Source organism: Mauremys mutica, chromosome 2 (genome assembly GCF_020497125.1).
Source record: "Mauremys mutica isolate MM-2020 ecotype Southern chromosome 2, ASM2049712v1, whole genome shotgun sequence".
Lineage (NCBI taxonomy): Eukaryota > Metazoa > Chordata > Testudines > Geoemydidae > Mauremys > Mauremys mutica.
The window spans coordinates 224,939,907-224,965,040 of record NC_059073.1 but is presented as its reverse complement, the minus strand read 5'-3'; the positions used below and the strand labels follow the sequence as shown (position 1 = coordinate 224,965,040).

The 25,134-nt window shown below is 44.9% G+C and overlaps 1 protein-coding gene across 1 annotated transcript in view; it reads right to left on the bottom strand.

Moving 5' to 3' along the window:
• Positions 1–25,134, bottom strand: part of ZNF385D (zinc finger protein 385D) — a 922,283-nt gene that overhangs the window by 842,464 nt on the left and 54,685 nt on the right. The gene's annotated exons all lie outside the window — the stretch shown is intronic.

Below are 25,134 nucleotides of genomic sequence, written 5' to 3'. Positions count from 1 at the left end.
GGGGCAAGTGATGAGGAATTTGGGGTGCAGGAGAGGGCTCTGGGCTGAGGCAGGGGGGGTGAGGGCTCCAGCTGGTGGGCCCAGGAATGAGGGGTTTGGGGTGCAGGAGCTGATTCAGGGTTGGCGTAGGGGGGGAGGAGTAGGGGTCTTGCAGGGTGCAGTCTCCGGGAGGGCACTTGGAGCTAGGGTTAGGGTTCCTATGGGTAGAGCACTTGGAGTTAGGGTTCCTAAGTGTAAGGCTTCCTGTCCTAGGGTTAGGGTTCCTATTGTTAAGGCACTTGGTGCTAGAGTTAGGGTTTATAGGGGTAGGGCACTTGGAACTAGGGCTAGGGTTCCTATAGGTAGGGCTCACCACCCTAGGGTTAGAGTTCCTACAGGTAGGGTACTTGGAGCAAAGGTTAGGGTTCCTATGGATAGGGCTCCCAACCCTAGGGTTAGGAATCCTACAGGTAGGGCTGCCTGCCCTAGGGTTAGGGTTCCTGAAGGTAGGGCTCTTGGAGCTAGGGTCAGCCTTCCTATTGGTAGGGCTCCATGCCCTAAGGTTCCTATGGGTTAGGGTATGTGGAGCGAGGATTAGGGTTCCTATGGGTAGGGCTCTCCGCACAAGGGCCAGAGTTCCTATGGGTAGGGCTCCCAGCCCTAGGGTTAGGGTTACTTTGGGTAGGGCTCTTGGAGCTAGGGTTAGGGTTCCAGTGGGCATGGCTTCCCATAGAAGAGTCAGGGTTCCTATAGGTAGGGCTCCCTGCACAAGGATTACGGTTCCTATGGGTATGGCACTTAGAGCTAGCATTAGCGTTCTTATGGTGAGGCACTTGGAGCTAGGGTTAGGGTTCCTATGGGTAGTGCTTCCTGTTCTTGGGTTAGAATTTCTCTTGGTAGGGCTCTCCTCCCCAGGGTTAGGGCTCCCCAGTTTATTAAGACCTTTGGCTGGTAGGGCTCCTGGCCCTATTGTTAGGGTTACTAAGGCAGGGCACAGGTTCAGGTCATGGTTACTAGGGGTAGGCATTCTCCTAGCTCGGGTCAAGCCTGGGTTTGTTGGACCTCCTCACTCTAGGGTTAGATTTACTCAGTTTGGGTTCCCAGGGCTAGAATTTGGATTATTGCGGGTTTAATTTCCCTGCCCTAGAGTGAGGGCAACAACAGTTAGTGTTCCCTGGGATAGAGTTCATGTTACAAAAGATACCGGTCTGTATGGTAGCATTAGGCCTTGGTCTTGTTGGGCTCTCCGTTTTAAGGTAAGTGTCACAAAGGTTAGGGCTCTCACCATGAGAGTTTGGCCTGGGTCTGTTAGGGGTTAGGGTTACAATTATAAGGCCCCCTGACCTAGGATCTGTACCATTCCTGAGCTAGGGTGAGAGTTACTAAGTGTAGGGCTCTCCAATCTAGGTTTAAGCCTGGGTCTGTTAGGGCACACGAAAGTAGGATTAGGGATACAAATCTATGGAGCCCACACTATTCTTAGACCTGGGACCACTCCCACTCCCTAGGCTGGGGTTAAGGATACAAAAGGTAGAGCTCCCAGTGCTAGAGTTAGGCTTGAGTCTGATTAGGCTACCCAAGGCTGAGTTGCAAAGAATAAGGGCCCCCAGACTAGGATTAGGGTGTAGGGCTCCCCAGTGTAGGGCTCCCCATAGTAGAATTAGGCTTGGTGCTACTAGGGCTCTCTGGGCTACGGTTAGGGTTAAAAAGGATAAGATTGCTTGGGCTACGGTTAGACCTGGGTCTGGTAGGGCTCTCTGACCCGGGGGGAGGGGGTTACAAAGAATAGGGATCCCATACTGTGGTTAGGCCTGTTACAACTCCCTAGGCTATGTTGACTCCAGCTATGTTATTGATGTAGCTGGAGTAGCAGAACTTAGGTCCATAGGTGCCGACAGCGTGGCTGCTCCAAAGCTAGAGCACCCATGGGGAAAAAAATGGTGGGTGCTGAGCACCCACCTGCAGCCCCTCTATCGGCACCTCCCCCTCCCCCAATGCCTCCTGCCCACTGGCGGGCCCCACTGATCAGCAACTCCCCCTCCCTTCCAGCACCTACTACCTGCGGCAATCAGCTGTTTCGCAGCATGTAGGAGACTAGGCGGGAGGGAAGAGAAGTGAGGACATGGCGTGCTAAGGGGAGCGGGTGGAACGAGGTTGGGGTGGGAAGAGGTAGGGCAGGGCAGGTGTGTGGCCCTTGAAGGAAGGGGTGGAGAGGGGATAGGGCCTGAGGCAGAGCCGGGGGTCGAGCACACCACCCCCAGGCACAATTAGGGTGACCAGATGTCCCAATATTTAACCCTTTGTCCTGATCAATGTACGATTGGAACCCCATTTGTCCCGATATTCAGGCAAGTGGAAGGGAGGTGCTGACTCCGTGGGTGCTCCGGGGCTGGAGTACCCATGGGGAAAAATTAGCAGGTGCTCCGCACCCACCGGCAGCCAAGCTCCCCCCCCACACTTTCTTCTCCTCCCCCGCAGCGAGCCGCATCCCTGCTCCTCCCTCCCAGCGCTTCTGCCCACCTCACTGCCTAACAGCTGTTTGGCGGCACTTAGGACTTTCCTGGAGGGAGGGGAAGGAGCGGGGTGCAGCACACTCAGAGAAGGAGGCAGAGAAGAGGCAGGGCAGGGGCAGGGACTTTGGGGGGAAGGAGGTGGAATGGGGGCAGGGCAAAGGCAGTGCAGGGACGGGAAGAGGCGGGGGGGCGGGTGAGGACCAGAGAGTCTTCACTAGACCCACTAAATCAATCCACTAAATGGATTGCAGCAGCGTGGATCCCCGATAAGTGTAGACATAGCTTTGGGGAGGCTCTGCTCTTTATATCTGCATGTAGTGAAACATGACAGCAGGGGGAGCTCAAGCCACTCAACAGGTACTCAATGGTCATGTGCTCGGCACACTGTCACCAAGAGTGGAATGCACATGTACATTCACTGGAAGAAGAAGTATCCTTTTGCCTAATATCAAATGATTACCTACATCAATTACACACAATTGTTCTTTCAAAGTCTAAATTTGCGTAAACAAAGCTATCTTTGCAAATAGTATTCAAATATAAAAACCTGCTAAAAATTTCAGAAGATTAATGTTCCAAAATCTCAATTCCAATTCCAGAGGAAAGCAATTTAAAACTCAAACCAATTAATCATAAAACACTCTATTTGGTGTCAAATGACAATGTTCTGGGATTTTAACTATCCTAGCATTTGCTCATGAAACCTTGGTGAATGGGGGAGAAAGGGAAAGAGGAAAAGGATGAAAAAAGTTCCCTCTGAGCTAAATAGTAGACATATCTGCTTGTAATTGTAACAAGAATGGTCTGAGTTTAACAGTTAGGGAGCCTGTAGTTAATCAGCTTGCTCTTACCAGTAAGTGTCTTTGCAGCAACAGGAATTATAATAGAGACAGAGAGAGGGCCAAATTCTGTCCTTAATTGTGCCAACGTAAATCTGTAACTCAGGATTACTGATATCAAGGGATTTTCTCCAGTGCAAAAGAAAAATTTGGCTCCAAGACTATCAAAATAGACATAAAGGGACACTCTTTTCAGTTGAAGTCACCCGAGTTGCACTGATGTTACAAAAGAATTTGGCCCCAAATAGTTCATTTTACACACAGAATTTTTGCATTAATTATTTTCAGCTACAATACACATTACCAGGCCACATATACAAATGAACACACAGCTTGTTTTCTACAAGATCTCTATCAGTTTGTCCCAGTTTTTCATTGATGATGTCAGGTACTGAGCAAAGAGCGAGGATTCCCCACAATGGATTGCTGACAAGTTATTCTGCACAATGCTGGTACTCTGGCTCAATACCACAAGGTTAGACTAAATATCTTTCTGTTGCTTTTTCCTTCTCTTGAGGAGCAAATGCTTAGAAAAATAACCTTTGGCTGACAAGACTGTAAGACAAACAGAAGATATATCCTATTTGCTGTTATCAGAGAGATTGCCTAGGAACCAAACTTCACTTCCCAACAGCAGAAGACTAATAGTCTCAGTCAGTGAGCCATCAACTTTACCAAGCCAAAATTAAGCATAACTGATGGCTAGCTCTCTGGGAAATAGCCTGGACCAACCTTAGAGAAGAAACCTGTAAGTTAATTTAACAATCCACATAATGGCCAATATATGGATTTCCACTCCTTTTGGAGCACAATATCTACAGAGGGATAATTAACTTTAGCAATCACAAGGAGTTAAACACGCCTACACATAGTCTGTAGAATGCAGAATTGGCAGCCACACCACAGAAAACATAAAATAAGATGTACAGACAGGAAATGGCTGCTCACAGATTACAAAGTCATTCACAGACAACAGCTGTGCACCTTCCCTTTATAGAAATGGTAAGGGCGACACTAAGGTAAACATATCATTTTAAAAAACCGGTGTCTATAATGTGTGATGTACTGACATGCTGAAAGGCAGAGGCTAAAAGAGGACATCGCTTTACATTAGAATAGTTTCTACTGTCATTGCTATCCTCTTGGGAGAGATCAGAAAACACAAGAGAGGATGTTTCCTTAATTAAAATCCTTCCATCAGATAGATAAGCCTCAAAAAGAAGCTGCCCCTCACAGCCACATTCTCCAGACAATTTCTAAATGCAAGGGTTTCAAAGCATTACAGGCTTGACCCTGATTAACACTCATTTGAAGGCCTCTTTACACTGAGCAGTGTAAAGGGAACTTAGTGTAAGTGACAATCAGGCCCCATGCACCTGCTCATTTGGGCTTTGATAAACACTGAGTAGATTGGATGGATTTTGAAGCTTACATGGAGGTTTCATTGTATATGAATGCACACAGACCACAGGCCACTTTTTAAAGTAGAATCTCAACACAGGACTAGCACATACAATTCCCTCTAGTTATTTATACTTGACTTCATAAATGTTTCATAAGTCTGGCCTCCTCTTTCTGACCTGCACATAACTCCCCTTGACTATCATTCATAGCAGTTGAGCACACAAAGGTGAGATTTTGCCCACAGATGTTTTTAAGATAATGACTTATCTTCAATTGGAAGAAAGCGACTACCTCTCTCACCCTGTTCAAAGCCAGAGTAAATGGGCTTTGCCTGGAGAATTAAGCAGGATTGACTGTGTAAAAACAGAATCCACACTATGAACCAGGCTATGGTCCATGCATGGAATACTGCTTGTTGCCCTCTGTGCCCATTTCCCAGAGGGTACCAAGGACTGCTCAGCTTAGTTGGACCCAGTGCAGTGTACTGGGACTGTGGGAATTTCCACCCATTTCACCCCCTCTGCAATGTGGCTACACTTCCTAGAGCATCCACAACAAAGAGTTGGATACCGTATATGGGCCTTCTGTCAAAAGGTGAATTTCATACCCTACCCCCTCAGCCACTGGTTTTCTTTGTAGAGAAGACAAGTCTTTCTACATTTGTGAGCAATGCCACAATCCTATTTTAAAAATACAATGAAGGGTAAGCATCAAGATGTGACACTATGGCCTTGTCTACACTACAAGACTATTTCGAATCTACTTAAGTCGAATTTGTGGATTCGACCTTATGAAGTCGAATTTGTGTATCCACAGTAAATACACTAATTCGAATTTCTGAGTCCACAGTAACGGTGCTGGCGTCGACTTTGGAAGCGGTGCACTGTGGGAAGCTATCCCACAGTGCCCGCAGTCCCCGCTGCCCATTGGAATGCTGGGTAGAGCTCCCAATGCCTCCTGGGGGAAAAATGTGTCGAGGGTGCTTTTGGGTAACTGTTGTCATTGAACCGTCAATCACGCCCTCCCTCCCTGAAAGCTCCGGCGGGAAATCTGTTCGCGCCCTTCTCTGAGCATGGAGCCCGCTGCGATCATCGCTGCACTTATGGCCGTTGTCAACTCCTCGCACCTTATCGTCCACCTCTTCCACAGTCAGCTGCTGAGAAATCGGGCGAGGAGGCTCTGGCAGCGCAGTGAGGACAGGAATTCACAGAGTGGCGCAGACCTCTCACAAAGCAGGGTACGCCGCGCCGTGGAGATCATGGTGGCAATGGGTCAAGTTCATGGTGTGGAACGGCGATTCTGGGCCCGGGAAACAAGCACGGACTGGTGGGACCGCATAGTGCTGCAGGTCTGGGATGAATCACAGTGGCTGCGAAACTTCAGGATGCGTAAGGGCACTTTCCTTGAACTCTGTGACTTGCTGTCCCCTGCCCTGAAGCGCCAGGACACCCGGATGCGAGCAGCCCTGACTGTGCAGAAGCGAGTGGCCATAGCCCTCTGGAAACTTGCAACGCCAGACAGCTACCGGTCAGTAGCGAACCACTTTGGCGTGGGCAAATCTACCGTGGGGGTTGCTGTGATTGAAGTAGCCCACGCAATCGTTGAGCAACTGCTCTCAAAGGTAGTGACTCTCGGAAACGTCCAGGACATCATAGATGGCTTCGCCGCGATGGGATTCCCAAACTGCGGTGGGGCTATAGATGGGACTCACATCCCTATCCTGGCACCAGCCCACCAGGCCAGCGAGTACGTTAACCAAAAGGGCTACTTTTCAATGGTGCTGCAAGCACTGGTAGACCATAGGGGACGTTTTACCAACATCTTCGTTGGGTGGGCGGGCAAGGTTCATGACGCGCGTGTGTTCAGGAACTCTGGTCTGTTTAAACGCCTCCAGGCAGGTACTTTCTTCCCGGACCACAAAATAACGGTTGGGGATGTGCAGATGCCTACAGTGATCCTCGGGGACCCAGCCTACCCGCTAATGCCCTGGCTCATGAAGCCCTATACAGGCGCCTTGGACAGAGAGAAGGAACTCTTCAACTACTGGCTGAGCAAGTGCAGAATGGTGGTGGAGTGTGCTTTCGGACGTCTCAAGGGGAGATGGCGGAGCTTACTGACTCGCTCGGACATCAGCGAAAAGAATATCCCCGTAGTTATTGCTGCTTGCTGTGTGCTCCACAATCTGTGTGAGAGCAAGGGCGAGACCTTTTTGTCCGGATGGGAGGTTGAGGCAAATCGCCTGGCTGCAGTTTACGCTCAGCCAGACACCCGTGCCGAGAGAATATCCCAGCGGGAAGCGCTATGTATCTGGGAGGCTTTGAAAGCAAGTTTCCTCGGAGAGCAGGGTAACCTATGACTCTCCACTTGCTTTCAAGAGAAACTGACCCTGGGCCTGTGTCTGTATGTGTCGATTTCGATCTGCGGTTACATACCCCGTTCTCCAAGTTTCCCCCACTTCCAAAGCACGTTTTAAAGCAAATTAATTGTAACACTCATTATTAATAAATCTTTGTTTTACTTTGCATTTCTGTTCAGGTGTTGAAACATGGACGCATACTGTGCTGGGCACGGTGTGCACTGATGTACAGACCGCTTGTTCCATAGAGGAATGACATCCTCCTGCTCCTACATAGGTCTCTGGGGTGGGGGACGGTTGCAAGTGGTTGTGCATGAAGGGGAGGGTTTGCAGGAAGGGGTGGGTTTGCAGGAAGGGGCGAGTGGTGCCTTCTTTGGATAGGGGTTTGGATGACGGCAGTGGGCTGCCGGTTTGGGCGTAGGAAGGGGTGAGGGGTGTGGGGGAAGGGTGAGTATCTGTCCGTGGATGAGGGCTCTTGTTGGGGCTCAGGGCAGCGGAGAGGCTCGTTGCTACGGTGGAAGTGCATGGTAAGGGCAGCGTGCCTTAACATTAAGGGGGTGGCAGGCGCTAGGACCCTGGACAAGCATACACATCACAGAATGACCCGGGGCAGCATACACCACACAGAGTGACCCTGGTGCCTACTGACTGCAGTGTGTGTGTGCCCTGCAGTTGATCATGCCCCCAAGTCTGTACCCTGGTAATGTAGGCTATACCGTGCAATTATAAATCCCCTCCCCCCCCATACACAAAAAAATCCTCTGACACGAAAGACGTGACCGAAACAGTGAATAACAGCAAACAGCTTTTAATAATCTAATACACAGTGGGGGGATGAAACTTGGATTTGGGACTGGGTGAGCCTGTAAGGGAAGCACTTCTACAAATTTATAGCGTGAGAGGTGTGTGGTACATTAGCACTATGCAGTGGTGCAGTGACAGTTCTCACGGCCCCTACCGCCCCTCCGTCTTGTACTTTTGGGTGAGGGGGGGGCAGGACTTCTTGGCGGGGGAGGGCGGTTGCAGATACACTGCAGGGGGGCTCTGTCCTCCTGCCTGCGGTCCTGCAGAACATCAACAAGGCGCCGGAGCGTGTCCGTTTGCTCCCTCATTAGCCCAAGCAGCGTTTGAGTCGCCTGCTGGTCTTCCTGCCGCCACCTATCCTCCCGTTCGATGTGTGTGCGATACTGTTGACATAGGGTCTCCCTCCACTGTCTCTGCTCTGCCGCCTCGGCTCTGGAGCAGGCCATCAGTTCCGTGAACATCTCGTCCCTAGTCTTTTTCTTTCGCCGCCTAATCTGCACCAGCCTCTGCGAGGGGGATGCCGGGGCAGTCCGGGAAAGAGCCGAAGCTGTGTGATGGGAAAAGTGATTTTCTTGAACAGATACATGTTTGCGAACAGTGAACACAGTCTAGTCAGTTTCTCTGAACAAGACCATACAGGGCAACAAGTCTCACGAGATCTCAGGACAAGTTCGAGATTTCGGAATACGCTCTCATTGGCTGCGGCATTGCACAGGAGAGCGGACAAGTGGGGAGAGACAGCTGAATCCGTCTAGCAGACAGTCCTGGTAAGCCTTACAGTACATTCTACTTATCAGTTAATGGATAGCTGTGCCCTCCTGCTAAAGGCAATCTGGAAATCATATACTCTGACCCTTTTCCGGCCACTCCCGCCAGTGCACGGGAAAGATCAATGTATGCTTTTCCTATGTGGCCTACAACACATGGCTGTTAAGCGAGGGTCATTGTTATGCAAAGTAAAAGTCAACCATTCACAACAGTAACAATACACTAATTGCCCTAATTAGATGCAGCATTTCATGAACGAGATCACCCTGAGGCGGGTCCCTCGGAGTCACAAAGAGCGGATGCTAAGGGAAGCCCTGCAGAGACCAGGACCATATGCGGCCATGCTTGTGGAGGCGATGATTCCCATCTACATAAGGATGTCCTGGCGCGGAAGAGTGTGCTTCCACGGAGCACCCAACAAGGCACCTCTCCCCAGGAACCTCCTGCGGAGGCTTTTCGAGGACCTCTATGAGACCTTTGTTGAATTGTCCCTGGAGGATTATTGTTCAATCCCTATATGTGTGGACCTACTTTTCATAGTTTTTCATTGAAAATTTTATATATAGTATTTCTATTTTTTTATACCTGTTTTATAAAAAATAAATGTTTACATGTTTATAGCACTTACCGCCTGATCCTTCCCCTGATTCAGAGTCCGGGTTAACGGCCGGGGAGGGTTGGTAGGGGATCTCTGTGAGGGTGATGAAGAGATCCTGGCTGTCAGGGAAAGCGGTATTGTGTTCGCTGTCGCCTGCGCCGTCCTCCACAGACCCTTCCTCATCTTCCCCATCGGCGAACATCGAGGAGGAACTGTCCAGGTTCACTATGCCATCCACTGAGTCCACGGTCACTGGTGGGGCAGTGGTGGCAGACCCACCTAGAATGGCATGCAGTGCCTCGTAGAAGCGGCATGTCTGGGGCTGGGCTCCGGAGCGTCCGTTTGCCGCTCTGACTTTTTGGTAGCCTTGTCTCAGGTCCTTGATTTTCACGCGGCACTGCATTGCATCCCGGCTGTATCCTTTCTCTATCATTGCTTTGGAGACCTTCTCGAAGGTCTTTGCATTCCGCTTGTTGGAGCGCAGCTCCGACAGCACAGACTCCTCGCCCCACACACCGATCAGATCCAGGACTTCCCGGTCTGTCCATGCTGGGGACCTCTTTCTATTCTTGGATTGGCCGGACTCCTCTGCTGGAGAGCTCTGCATCGTTGCAGGTGCTGCGGAGCTCGCCCCGATGTCCAGCCAGGATGTCAGATTCAAAGTGCCCAGACAGGAAAAGGAATTCAAATTTTCCCGGGTCATTTCCTGTGTGGCTGGTCAGAGAATCCAAGCTCGGACTGCTGTCCAGAGCGTCAACAGAGTGGTGCACTGTGGGATAGCTCCCGGAGCTACTAAGTTCGATTTGCATCCACACCTAGCCTAATTCGAGCTAGCCATGTCGAATTTAGCGTTACTCCACCTGTCGGGGTGAAGTACCGAATTCGAACTAAAGAGCCCTCTAGTTCGAATTAAATGGCTTCCTGGTGTGGACGGTTGAGCGGTTAGTTCGAATTAACGCTGCTAAATTCGATTTAAAGTCCTAGTGTAGACCAGGCCTATGATCCTGCACATAAATAATAATATTAATATCTATATTGTGGCTAATTTAATGCACAATTTTTATGTCTGATTCAAATGCTGTTCAGGAAAATAAACAAATTATAAGAGCAAAGCAAGCCTAGGAATTAGAGTGACTAACTTTGGCCCAGATCCTCAAAGATACCTAGGCACCTAATTACCATTGATTTCAATGGAGCTAGGCTCCCGAATACCTTCTGAGGATCTGGGCCTTTCTAACTTGCTCATATTCTACCTTTTTCCCCCCAGAAAAACCGCCATCAATGTGGCTGATTGGCAGTGTTCTATTCTTCCCAAAGAACATCTAAAATACCAATTACTAAATGAATTAGCTAGCGTGTATGTACATAACTTCCTTTTGCAATCAGAACTGTCCATTTGAAACCCAGAGTTCCTGATCTGGAGGTGTTTTAGGTCACACAAGCATGTGATTCGTCCTTAATCCCACAGAAGCACTGGAATGCGGGGACTGTATGACTTTTTAATGAATTTTAAAAAATAGCACTTGGCTTTACAGAAATGATTTGTTTTGTTTTAATTGCCTCTCTAATTAGGCTTCCATTTCTGTAATGACTATGTCTCACCACATGCTCAAAGGGTAGAGCCAAGATTGCTGTAAAAAGCTTAAATTTAGTTTCTTGACTTTTGTGGGTTTTAATTTCTATTTCAACATTGCTTTTGCCTGCAATAATCAATGGCTCTGAATGTTAACATTAAAAATGTGACTTCAATATGAAAATATTTTCATAATGAACATTTCCAAGTCTTGCTTTTCTTCACATTTTTATTAGTCACTGATAAATATGCAGACAACGATGCTGTGGGGACTTTTAATTACTACTGCCCATCACAGCTGTGGTGTTAATTTTTTATTGACAGCATGGTACAGTAAATTTATGATTGAGATTTAATTTTCTATTAGGTAAATATAAATACCTAGATGTAATTTGCTAGAATGTGCTTTAATCCCATAATAGGGTACTATCCCAACAGGATTTACAAAATATTTACAGAATGAGAACTACAACAGCAAAGCACAATCTTGCATTTGGTCAAATTTAAAAGAAAATAATTCATCCAATCATAATCCATTACGTGTATTCTCGGAAACTGAATATAAATCGATATACGGGATGACATTAGTCCTACATTAGTAGATTTATATTATTCAAATTATTATTAGGCATGCACGTATTACCATAATGAAAGCAGTACAAGTACCTGGATTGATATTATTAAGTTATTTATAATATATTTAGAGGTTTCTACAGGATTTACACTTTGTATATTAGTCTCTGTCTTTAATACAGGGCTGAACTTGTGTGCAAGTAAGGGCTCAGTCCTACAGTCTCGACGCAGGCAAAACTCCCATTGATAATCATACTGCTGCTAGAGCTCTCTTGTGTGTGCGGAGGAAAAAAATCCAGGAAGTTGACCAGAATATATCTCAGTCACAAACTCTGTGCTAACTTGTTTTCAATTACATGTTTTTGAAGGAGTTTGAAGGTCCTAATTATAGGAAACAATTATAAACCTGAGCAAAACTCCAACTAGAAAAGAGATGCTAACACCTCCACTCATGATAGCATAATATAATACAAAATGCACAGTGCAGCTCTAAATCAGGGCTTAAGTGAATGAGCAGATTTTGGCTTGGATTTCCTATAAATTATCTGGGTTTAAGCAACGTTATTGGGTTTTTGTTTTTTAAAAACCAAACAACAAAATGTGGGTGTGTATTAGAATATTTCTGAAAATATGTTTGATTCTCTTCTTATTCTCACCTGTGAAAATATATGGTCTCCAATTCTCAGCCATGCTGCATTTGGGAATATTATGGAGGCACAGGAACACAACCGCAATTCTGATGCCATCTCCCTCCATCCCCTGATGAAAGGAGTCTGGCTGGGATATACTTGCCCAATGACAATCCCTGCTGCTAGAATGACCTGGAAGGAGTGTGGGGGGGCGTTATTGACTGCCAGGGTAAAGTCGAGCAGCTCAGGGCTGGGAGCAGATCAATAGCTAGATGGCTTTCTGAACAGGGGGTATATAAAGGTCATTTTGTACCTTTCCTCCTACAGGGTTGCACCAAGCCCAGCTTAGATGCAGCGGAGGATCTGGCTCATTGTTTTCAGTGGAGTTAAGAGCTACTGTAAGAGACAGGAATATTGGGCCTAAAGTATTTAACATGCAGGTTATCTACATATGATGTACTGAGTGCCATGGCAGGAGTCAACTTGATGGCACTCTGTTCTCCCACACAAGTGGGGCAATTATATGAGACATAACTTGGCTCTCCTAATTCCCATCATATCACAAAAAGAGACCAGTCTCCTTTTTACTCCCCCTTCTAAACCAATGTTATGTACAAAGGTTTGTTCGCTTCCTTCCAAACTCACTGAGGAAACAACATACACAACACAATCCGCTCCTTTGGGGAATGAATACTGGAGCATTACCACATCTCCCAATCCTAATAATAAGATTTACTATTTGTTATCACTCTGTGATTCTCCTCCAAATTAATGATCACCAAAGCCAGTACCCAGCTGAACTCCCTATATTCACTTCTGTATTATTGAAATGTCTGACTTTATGTAGAATATTTATGTCTGTTTGTAAGCAGCCCATGTTCATAGCTCAATTTTATTTATTTGTTTGTTTATTTTTTTAAGATCTGCAGATGTTTGCACAGAGTCTTGGAAAATTTTATTCCCTTCTTCCTCTAGATGACCTTCCACAATTCTAGCCTATTAGATGGCACAGAAAAGGAATGCAAATATGAAGTGTGTTTTTATGCCATTTCTTAGCTGCACTAGAGTAACTTTGGAAATGTCATACTGTGGGATGAAAGGCTGCTTAAACTGCATTTGAGTGATACCAGTTAGTAAGTGCCACAGGTATCATCTTCACTTCAGCACTTCAGAAACACACCTGGAGGAATGGGGGAAAAGGGATGAGAAGAGTTATTAAACAAAGAGATGAATACTGTAGTCCTGGCATAAGAAAAACTCCCAATGGGCCAAATTCTGTTCTCATTTACATTGGTGAAACCCAACTGAAGTAAATGGGGGCAGGGAGCCAAGTCTGTTAAGATGGTGGGTATATACTCATGCAACAGAGAAGAATTTGGCCCAAAGGAAGGAGGTTTGGTCCATTGTTTGGCACTTGTCCTTGTGAACAGAAGATTTTTTAACTGGTTCCCATTTGGCATTAGCGTAGAATCTTGGTTTAATACCAATTTTTGCATTTGTCCTTACAAGGACTTAAGATTCACTAGTTCCTCTCAGACCTTCTAGGATAGGACCAGAAGGTCCCTGGGAAGAGAGAACCAGTAAGAAGGCTGAGAAGTAGCATGCTGGTAGCAGTGGGGAAAGTAGGTAGGCCATACCACCAGCAACCCTGCTATCTCCTGAACTGAGATAGAAGCTGCTTCAAGGTGCTAGGCCACCAGTGGCTCCCTCCTGCACTATCTGGGACAAGAGCCTCTCCACCCACCTTCCAGGGATAGGCACAGATTCCTGAGAGGAGACAAGCAGAAATGGGACAGAGTAGGCCAGAAGCAGACCGGCACCTCCACAATCTCGCCTCTGGTGAAAAGAGCTCTAGGGCACTATGCTCTTGTCCGTACCACTCACCCACCACCATCACTAGTACACAGGGCAGAAGCCACTCCAGCCACTTCCCAGGCAGAGAGAGAAGCAGCAGCACCAGGGAAGATAAATGCAACTTCACAACCCCAGGAGCCTCCCTACACACCTCTGGCATGAGTAGAGACTTCTTCCACCAACTGGTAATTTGAGCTGGGTCAGGCTATTTTCATACAGAATGAAATGGCCTCCAGAAGGAAAGTGTTATGAGACTCATACAATAGAGTATGCAAATTTCTACATGGAGGGAAGACATGGGGCCAGGGCAGGTGGGGAGAATAGTGAATTGTGACTATGGGGAACTTTAAACGAGAACTGAAGTTAGCAGTTACTTAGGGACAAATAAGGTAAATCCAGAATCACTCTATTGACTTCATTGGAGTCACCTCAGCTTTTGACCCTTAGTTCTCAAAACAAATATGCAAGACAAAAAATTCTATGGCATTACTATATTAGATAGCCATACAAAGGCAAGATCATGTAGAAAAAAATAAAATCTTCCATAAAAGGTAAATGCAGTGGAGTTACTCCAGATTTACACAGCATAAACATGAACAAAACTTGGCTGAAATATTCTAAAAATCTAAATGTGTATACCCTATTTGTTCTAATGAAGGCCATATATGCAGAGCCTGAGCCCACAAATGGTGGCTATAGCACAGCAGGAGAATATTTATGTCCTTCAAGCACAAGAAACAGAAGGAAAATTCACAAGTCAGTAGTTTTATCTGGAGTCAGAGAATGGAGGTTTAAAACTATAGACTAAAGAGAAGTCACATCTAATTCTAAAAAAATTTCCATCAAACATAAATCACTTTCTTTTTTCTCTCCCACTTTCCAGACAGTCTAGGTTGCTACATTTGAACTCACACTCAGTAAAGTCTAAACTAAATTCCATTCAGCTTTGTACAGATAGTGCTTGATTCTCCGTTGCATTTTGTCAGTTTTACTCCACTGACTTCAAAGGAATTTAAACACTGGATCAGGGCTGTTATTTGAAGTGTGGCAATCCTCTGAAAAGGGACTCTGTAGAAATGCCATTGTAAGATTGCATGCTTATTGTCTTTCAACAAGTCCAAGTCAAATTTGTTCAGTTTACAAATTGTGTTAAGCCTAGCTCTCCATTCAGGGGGAGTTTTGCTCAAGGACCACGATTTCCCTCCCACCTCCCTCCATTTTTTTTAAGTGGAGCTGTATTTTTTCTGACTCATGGCACTATCTATAATAAAAATTCTACTGGATAAATTCTGTCCTCAGTGGGATCACACAGATTGAGGCCTAATTGTGATTTTAGTCTGATGTAAATCAGGAATGATTTCATGTCAGGTATTTCTGTGGCCCTGATTACTGTAGCATCTGAGTGCCTCACAGTCTTCGATATATTTATCCTCACAACACCCCTGTGAGGTAGGAAAGGACTATTATCCCCACTTGCGATGGGAAACTGAACACAAAGGCTAAGAGCCTTGCCCAAGGTAACATAGGAGCATAGCAGGGACTCAAGCCAGGTCCCCATTCAAGTCAGTGAAGTCTAATGGTATAAGGCAGTAATGAGATCAGAATAAGTTCCAAAGAACAGATATGTTGAATAAGAAGGTGCCATTCTTAAATAATCACTTTTCTGGGTGGAACTACACTTTAAAGGACTTTGCCTACCTACTCATTCTTTTCTAGACCATGTCTGCAATGGCAATTTCTGTTCCAGTGACTTAGGGCCCAGTGAAGCAGTAGCTGTTTACACTAGCTGAAGATCTGGCCCTCATGCTTCACGCAACATACTGTGAACGCTTCATTGTCTCTGAGACCTCCTCTCCCACCACCAGACTTTTACAGATCCAGGAACTCTCTTTCATATCTCAGAATTTATCTTGGTGACATTTAATGGAAAAAATTTGTTTGCAACTGTGCGTGTACGTTTGGGGTGAGAGTGGAATGCGTGTATTCTATTATTATTTGAGAATTACTTAGATTAGTAAGATCAGAGGGATGTACTCTACCTGAAGAGAGACTAAGTGAATATTTTACATGTTTGGCACAATTAAGAAACTGCTCATCCCAGGAAAATCCCTGGTGAACTAACTAATGCTGTCTGAGTCAAGATACCACCATACAGAAATTTGAACCACCAATGCTAGTGATTAGACTGATAGTGTCAAATATTTTTATCTTAATTCTATAATGTTTCTTTTCACTCTGTCTCATTTTTTGATGAAATCACAATGCATCATGGAGCTTGTGATGGTGTGTCCACCCCACACAAGGCTTTTGAAGGGGTTAAGATGGCTAGCTGGGTCAATTAGCTCCCCAGGCTGCCCCAGGAAGAGAGCCAGGCCACAGTGAATTAGACACAAGGCTCAGGGAAGAGCCTGTATAAAGCCCAGGAACTGAAAGGAGGTAGTCTGCAGTCACTCCCTGGGAGGGGAGAGAGGTGTGTTTGAGGCTACAGAGATAGGTAGCCTACCATTACTCCCTGGGAAGAGGGCGTTTGTGCTGGCAAACCCAGAGAGGGGAGAGGCCAGAAAGGTAGGAAAGGCTCAGTGGGAAAGCAGCAAGGTATGGGATGGGGCTGACCTGGGCTGCTGACAAGAGGACCCCTGAGCTGGAAATTGGAACCCAAGGTAAAGAGTGGGCCCAGGTCCCCCCACCAGCCACTGGGGAAGTGGCACAGAGCAGACTGTAAGGGACAGTTTGCTTTGGAAGACTTTGATACACAGGAAGAGGAAGACCATAGTGACCTGGCCCGAGGGCCGAGTCATGAACAGGAAGCTGCAGCTCCTGGAGTGAGAGGTGCCGCAGAGTGAGAGACGATGATGGGTGAAGAGACCACCAGAGGAGGGCACTGCACTTGGGAAGAACTAATCCCCAGAGCAGCCAGGAGGACGAGTCCTTAGCGGTGTGTGCACCCCATGACAGAGCTGCATAACTTACATGCAGTATGCGACAATGAGGATTTCTGAGGAAAATGTTAACTGAAAGAAGTTATGTTTAACTTTTCAAAAAAGATCTATGCAAACTGACCATTACACATCATTATGACATCTAAAAAAAGAGTAAAAATAAAAATGAAAACTAATCCTGCTCTCACTATCTGGAAATAACAGTTGCAGAAATATTATTCTCTCAGCTTTTAATATCACTGAGGTGATGTGATCTTATCTGATGGTTCTGTCAAACTGGATTTCTAGTATACTGAACCACAAAAAATTGTGTTTAAATGGTTTGACTCATGAGTCAAGAAATTTAGAATTAAGGCTAAAAAAAATTGTCCTTAACTTTCCCTATTGTTCCCCCTGTCTGAAAACCTCTTCAGGACAAAGATGTGATTTAAGCCTTAACTCTGAATTACCTTGCTTTTGGGGAATTAAGTCAGTCCCTAACTCCTATTTTAGTGCAGTTATGTAATTTGCTAATCCCAGAGCTAAGACCTTGCATAAGTATGGCAAATTTCAGTGAGCACGTTTTTATGGCAGAATTTAAAACACACTTCTGAACTGGGGCTGATAATGGAAAAATTGATGGACCCCTAACTTCAGTGGTGTTACCAGGTGCTGCTGTAGTTACTATGAATAAAAAGCTGAATCTTGTTAAACTTAAACTCATGCTGGCAGACATCCAAGACAAGTAAAAGTGAAGGCCTCAGAACATTAAAAAATAAAGTTTAAAGATGGACTGCCAGGGGGAAATAATTACTGTCTTTTGTTGTTGTTGCTTCTTTATGACTTCTAAAGAAAATCCTTTTTCCTGTTTGCTTTTTAAACCTTATAGATGTTAAGAGAATCAGTTCTCAAACTTGAGCTGTGAACTCTCTACCCATTGAATGAAGGGGTGAGAATGTGGACCCTTTACCATACTTTTCTCCCAAGTATTTCTTGTGCATTGGAATTAAATAGGTGTGAATGAATAAAGGTTTTGACAGTTTGAGCAAAAATCCCATCCTCTCTAAAATTGCGACACTTTCAATGTACAGTATTGTGATGTCACAATCACACTAGGTATCTCCAGGAGTTTCCACGTATATTCCAGGTTTATTTCCCCCGCTAAATTAACAACAACAAAACCCAACCTTTTAGGCTTCTTCCTACATCATCAAGAAATAAAAAAGGGTGCGAGCCCACTTTCCTCTCAGGTCACCTTTAACGAAAACAGGGCTGATCTGAAGTCAATCCTTTCTATTTACAGTAATCTCAAAAGTTCATATTAGCTTTGATTGTGCAACATGCATTTAAACTTTGATCTTCACCTCCTTGATCTGACAAACAACTTTTGCTTCTGACAAGTGAACCAAAACAATTCTTGAAAATGGCTTTTCAGTTGGAGTCAAAGAGATAAAAGCTTCCTTGCTGAAAGTGGAGTTTTTTCCTGGTATATGAAGAACTAGCAACAGAGCAAGTTTTGCTGCTTTTGTTTTATGTGCACAATATTTTCTACATTTCTAGAGGAAACATGGTAACAGTTCAAATGAGCTACTGTGCCTAGGTATTCTTGATGGCCACTCTATGTCAGATCCTACCCTCTGCTTCTAGGATTGGAGGGTATGGAGATCTAGCATATCCCTTCCCAGCACTAAAAGGGGAAGTGCTGCCTTGAGAGCCCCATTCGCCTTCCCCCTGCACACAGATTTGCTGGAGTGTAGGATCCAGGCCTGGAGAGGTAACAGGTCATATGCAGACTGGAGGTGACAACAGTAAGACAGTCATGAAGGCAACATCGTCCTATCACCAGCTCTGTAGAACATTCAGTAGTATTATCTGATCTACCCTGTCAGGATTAATTTATCCACCTTTCTCCTCTGCACTGTGGCATTTCTCCTTTATGAGTGGCTTGAGATCCACTAACTAACATAGTAATCCCCATCAGCAAGGATCCTGCAGAAACTGTGCAATCTGTAACAGATTCAGAGACAGCAGAGCCTATGCATTAAGGGCTAGCTTGTGGAGCTCTGAGAGGTTCTGCTGGGACAAATCCCTGCTTGTTCTGTGTGTAAGCAAAGCCCAACCCACTATGGAATGATGCCAGCCCACTTACAAGTTGTCTATACAGGTTATTCCCATGCAGGTTATTCCCATCTTGTTCTCTCTCCTCATGCGACAAAGTAGCAAATTTCATAGAGGAACAGAAGTGGAGTCAGAGTATATTCCCTTTTATTCCCCCTCCATTCAAACAATTATGCTCAGCTTGCAGAATCCAACATCAATCACTTCTCATGTTCACATGGAGGGCACAATAATCCAGCTTTCAAAGTGTACTTCATAATCTGCTGTAGTTGTTGCAGTCCATTATAGTTCCAGTAAAATGAACTTGCTATCTAATGTAAGCAGACGCCTGTCAATTATCCTCCAATTTACTGCCTGTAGCTAAATTGAATTTGGTTCTGCTTACATACCTGATCTTTTACAAATGACAACATGCCTCTTCATATTAGTTTCATGACCTTAAGTGTTTTTCCACGCAGTCCTTGTATCTCTGAACCTCTATTGTGTAACTAAGAGAAACAAAAGAGGGACCCAAATCTAGAACAAAAAGGAAAAGGAATTTGGACTCAAATCAATGCTAACATTGGATAAAAATACAGAAGAATGTCCCTGACTTAATGTAGAATCAAATACCCTTTTATTTTAAGTAAATTCTTTGGCCATATTAAGTCATAATTTTCATGGTTAGCGCCAGCAGGTTTATTTTCAGGCTGATTAAATTGGAGTCACTAGCAATTAATGTAAAGGCAGAGTTCATTTCTAGTTGTGAGCTGTTACGAAGCACACAGAATTGTACCTGGTGACATGCAGATAACCAAGAATTGGAGTTACTGTACTGGACATTAAAAGCTTTGGGAAGCTGCAGTAATTTACCAATATTATATAATCTCTAACAACTTAAAATAGTTAGTCTCCCAAGCTGAAACCTTTAATAACTACTGAAAAGGAACCATTCACGGGTATTATTATAAACAGGAAGGCTGTTCATACTTATTTCCAATGCCAGATTAGAAGGATTTTATATATTCTTTGGGATTTTTAATATTAATCACAGTTTTAAATCATTTCCTGTGTTGCAGTTTTATATCTGAATAATTCATATTGTTATATTTGAAGCTAATCTTACTTGCAAACAACAGGCTAGATTGTGCCACCCCTACTCAGGCCCGATAGTAAGTTACTCTTAGAGTAGATCCATTGAAACCAATGGAATAACTTGAGGAATAGAGTAAAGGAGGGACAATTTGGCCTTTTATGGTTAGAATAGGTTAAAATCTTAATGTCCGTCATCTATACATTTATTCACACACAGAACTTGTACTGATCTCAATAGGGAGTACTGAAGCATCCAGGATTGAACACCATATGTAGCGGCCGTTACTAGTTAAACCACAAGTTTTATACAGTAATTATAATAATATCTTAACAGGTCTATTAATCATGTTGATGTCTGGGCAGAGTAACAGAAAATCATCTAAGGAGGATAGTAGCAGGGAGAAAGGGGGAAAATACATCAGACATTATTGTAAAGCAACCTTTCTTAAGGGGCCTCCATTATAAGTACGGTAGTTATTGTTCACCATTGTATTACATACAAAGGCTGATGTTTTCAAAACACAGAGGCTTGAGTTCTGCACACAAAGCATCTGGATAGAAAGGTATACCCAAGATCTCACACACTAAAATAAACAGAGGAAATGCACATGCAAAAGAATAGCTAGACCATGTGTGCACAAATCAGATTTGTGCACACAAACATAGTTGCTTCATATGGGTTTACTTCTGTGCATATGCATTTATTTGTAAACCTTCTAGAAATCTGGCAAAAATGCTCCTAGCAAAGAAGCCAAGTGAGAGGCTACCTTTTATTAAACAAAAAATAAAAACAAAAAACAGGCACACCCCTTGTAACCATGCATTTGAAGCATGTTCTGAGGCAAAGATGCAAAAATGGTACTTTGTGTTACACAGTGACCCAGTCCTGGGAATAAAATCAACAGTTTTATAAAGGTCACAGAAAGGAAAGATAGTTAGCAATCTAGAACTTGATTTTACACAAAAAATAAAAAGCAATGAGAATGATATAATTGAAATCTTTGTGGAATGTATTATACAAAAGGACCCTTTTTAAAAGCTATTAAAATATTTATCCTACTGCTAGTGATAATGTATGTACAGTTTCATGAAATATAGACCTGTCTAAATAACATTATTAATTTCTTTATTTGCATCACAGTAGTGTCTGGAGTCCGCAGTAGGAATTGGAGTCCAATTGTACAAACAAATTAGACATGGTCCCTTCACCAAAGAAAGTGTAATCTAACAACACAGGATACAAGGTGTAAGTTCAATAAACAGAAGAGATCTGAAAGAGAATAACAATGATCTAGGATCATGCAATTACGTAGGATAGCCAAACGCACAACCTGATGGTTCCAAAATATTTAACTCCCCCATCATATAAATAAATACCAGAAGTCCTCCACTAGATCTTCACCTAGTGTTATCAGTGGGCAATTTCCCGTAGGCTTCACAGTCAGAGTGGATCCTGAGCAGGAATTAGAAGAAGTTAATGGCTTTATGGCCAGTTTAAGGAAGAAATTCCAAATGCAAGGGGCAGCATGATAGTGCAAAGATGACTGTGAGAGAAATGGATAAACAGGCCATTGTGGTAAGATACAAAAGTTGGTCAAGAGAGAGGGGAAGAGCTGTATAGGGTCTCCTGATTGAAGACAAAAAGCTTGAATTTGATGGGGTAGAAAAAAGGAAGGACCATCAAGGGAAAGCATGGGGGGGCGCACAAATATGTTCAAATAGATGGGGAAAGAAGATTATTTTAGCAGCTGCATTTTGAATGCACTGGATAGCGACAGTGTGAATGTCCGGGAGGCTGAAATGGAGCAGGTTGCTATCATCTAGAGGGGAGATGAGAGTTTTACAGACTGGATCCAGTTCCTACACAACCAAATGTTATCACCATGACAAAAACATATCAGAGTTTATTTGGCTCAGTGTAACACCATCAAGATGAATTAAGTAAACTCTGGTCATATTGCTAGTGTTTGGTCATCTATAAACATTTGTTGAGAGAAGCAGGTAAAAAGATTTAGGATTAATTATAATCTTAAAAGATATAAAAGTTTAAATATTTAATAAATAATAAATAATAATAGAAAGTATTTCACCCATTAAGGTAATAACTAAAATTAGAACAAGTGACTGTGCCAGCAGTCAGCCATTAAGTAAGCTCCTAACCAGTCCCAAATACAAACTCAGACAGAGTAGGAGATGAGATTGGTGAAATAGCCAATGAAATACCAAGTGATATTCAGACTGTTAGATAAACAAAATGCTTTGTTCTTTCAGGTTTTATAAGTACATGTGGCCTCCACAAATATCTTTAAAATAGTCATAGCGTACTTGCTCCCTCTGATTTGTTGTGTTCTAGTGTCCTCCAATGGATACTCTTGAAAGTACTAGTTCTGAAGTAGCACTGAATTAGAATTACATCTGTGACTTGTTTAATGATTTGAGTAGGAAGCTGCATGCAAGATTGGAGGGGAAGGGGACAGGAAATCAAGTTCTCACATGGTCTTCAGTGTCTTTCCTTTGACTAGCAACACTCAGGTGCATGAATGACACACTTTTTACCCAATAGCTCAGCAGTCAAAGCACTCACCCAGAACGTGAGAGACCTGGCCAAAACAGGGCACATAGTCACCCTAGGCAAAGAGGGAACTAAACCTGGGTCTCTCACATTTCATGTGCGTGCCCTAGCCACTAGGCTAACGCTGATAAAGGAGGCAGCACCGCCACCTCATATTGTAAATGTCAGCCTGTAAAAATACCACAAAGAAAATGTTTTCGGTTGAATTAGGTTTTCATTTTTAAGACTTAAAGTAGATTTAATTGACCAAAACGTCTTGCAATGTTCAAATTTAGTGTGACCCTATCAGGGGGTGATTCACCACACTTATGCCTCCTGCTGGGCGTTTTGGGAATTCTCAGTCCCAGCAGGTGCGCCCTCGGATGGTGGTGGCTCTCCCATCCTTGTCTCCGCCTGCAGACCCGTTATGGCTCCTTTCCCTCAACGACTGCTTCGTGGCACAGCCCTCCACTCATCTCATCATCCATTTCCCCCTCCCCCTTCCGGGGCACTCCTCCAACAAAAGTCCAGCCACTCCTCACAGCAGTGTGGCAGTCCGCAACCGGGCCGCTCTTTCCCTGCTAGCATCTGCCCTTCTCCAGGTACTGGTCTCCCTGTAGCCATCTAGGAAGCCAGTCTTCTCCCTAGGGCTCCCTGCATCAGACTCACTTGCTCTGGCCTGCAGCTTCCTTTTATATGGGCCAGCTCAGCCCTGATGGGCTGGTCCAGCTGCTGCCCTAACTGGCTGCAGCCACTGCCCTAATTGGTTGTTTCCTTGCAGCCCTGCAGGCTGGGTTTTAACCTCATCAGGGGCAGTGTGGGGCAGAAGCCCCATCACAGACCCAAACTGATATTTTATTTTTCTGCAAGTACCAGCGAACCAAAGAGTCAGTTACTTGCCCAGTTCTAAGGGTTAAGGTCAAACCAGGGCTTTGATCAAGCAAAAAGCATAAGGCCCCAAAAACCCATTTGACGGTTTCAGCAAATATGCTTAATACACCATTGCAAACAGTTACGGGACAGTAACCATTTCTTATCACTACTGCCTGGCCTAGATTTAAACTACTGAGCTAATGGTAAGAGGCTCTGTATCCTTTTTATTGATTCATCCAGTTCCCATGTCATATGCTTCTTCTATAACTTTTATATTGCTCACTATACAAGCACAGGAAGAATAATGTTTCCCTTACAAAGAACTCAGTAGTAATAATCCCTTTTGCCCACATCCCCTTCCACATAGAAGGGTTTAAAACAGTGTTAAGCTCAGTAATAAACTTCCAGGTCCCCTTATGCACACAATTGTCTAATACACTTCCAGATTCCCTAAGAGACAAAGCTCTGTAATCCACTATCTAGGTCCCATAAAGTGGAAAGTGTCTAGTATACTTTCCAATTCCATTAAGCACTGGGGTTTCTTATAGGCTGTAATTTTTGCTGACACAATTCTGTCTATATTCCCAGATTTCCCTATGCTGTATTCTCTAATACAGTCTCAAATTCTCGAGCATTTTTTGAGGCATTTATAGAGGCCATTTTACCAGTCAGTTTATATACCTTCAGCATATCTAATATTTAAGTTTCTATGTTTCTTTCTATTGTAATTTGCAGTACTATAGAAAGGATGGCTGACACATAGGCAGGCCATTCATCCTGTTTAAAACCAGACAGTCCTGCATTTCTAAACTTTGTCTCTCATCCGGTACTGAAACAAAACCGGATGTGATTTTGTCCAGTATTGCACAAGGGACATGATTTTGAAGAATGCACTGTCCTGTCCCTCTGGCAGGGCCGGTGCAAGGATGTTTCGTGCCCTAGGCAAAACTTCCACCTTGCACCCTCCCCCCGCCTCGTGCCTCCACCCTGAGGTGCACCCCCTCCGCCCTGAGGTGCCCCCTTGCGGCAGCTCCCCACCCTCCGCTCTGAGGCACCTCCCCCCACCCCAGCTCACCCCTGCTCTGCGCACGAGCACGAGCACCCCAAGCACACCATCGCTGCTTCACTTCTCCCGCCTCCCAGGCTTGCGGCACCTAAGATGATTGGCGCCGCAAGCCTGGGAGGTGGGAGAAGTGAAGCAGCTCACCCCTGCCCCGCCTCCTCCCCGAGCACGCCATGGCTGCTTCACTTCTCCTGCCTCCCAGGCTTGTGGCGCCAATCATCTTAGGCACCGCAAGCCTGGGAGGCGGGAGAAGTGAAGCGGCTACAGTGTGCTCGGGGAGGAGACGGGGCAGGGGTGAGCTGGGGCGGGGAGTTCCCCTGCATGCCGCCCCCCCTTACTTGCTGCAGGCGGCCCTCCCTGCGCTCCCCTGCCCCAGCTCCCTCCCCCTAAATGCCAGCGGTGACCGGGGCAGCCAAAGATCCAGCCGCCGCGGTCACTGACGAAAAAAATGGTGCCCCCCAAATCCTAGTGCCCTAGGCAATCGCCTAGGTCACCTAAATGATTTCACCGGCCCTGCGAGTTGCACACTAACTAGTCATATGAACCCTGCTGACCTGCACTTTAAAGTATTGTTTGAAATGGGACTACATTATCACACACTAGTGTACAGCATTATTTATGTTTTAATATGCATGCTCTGATTTATG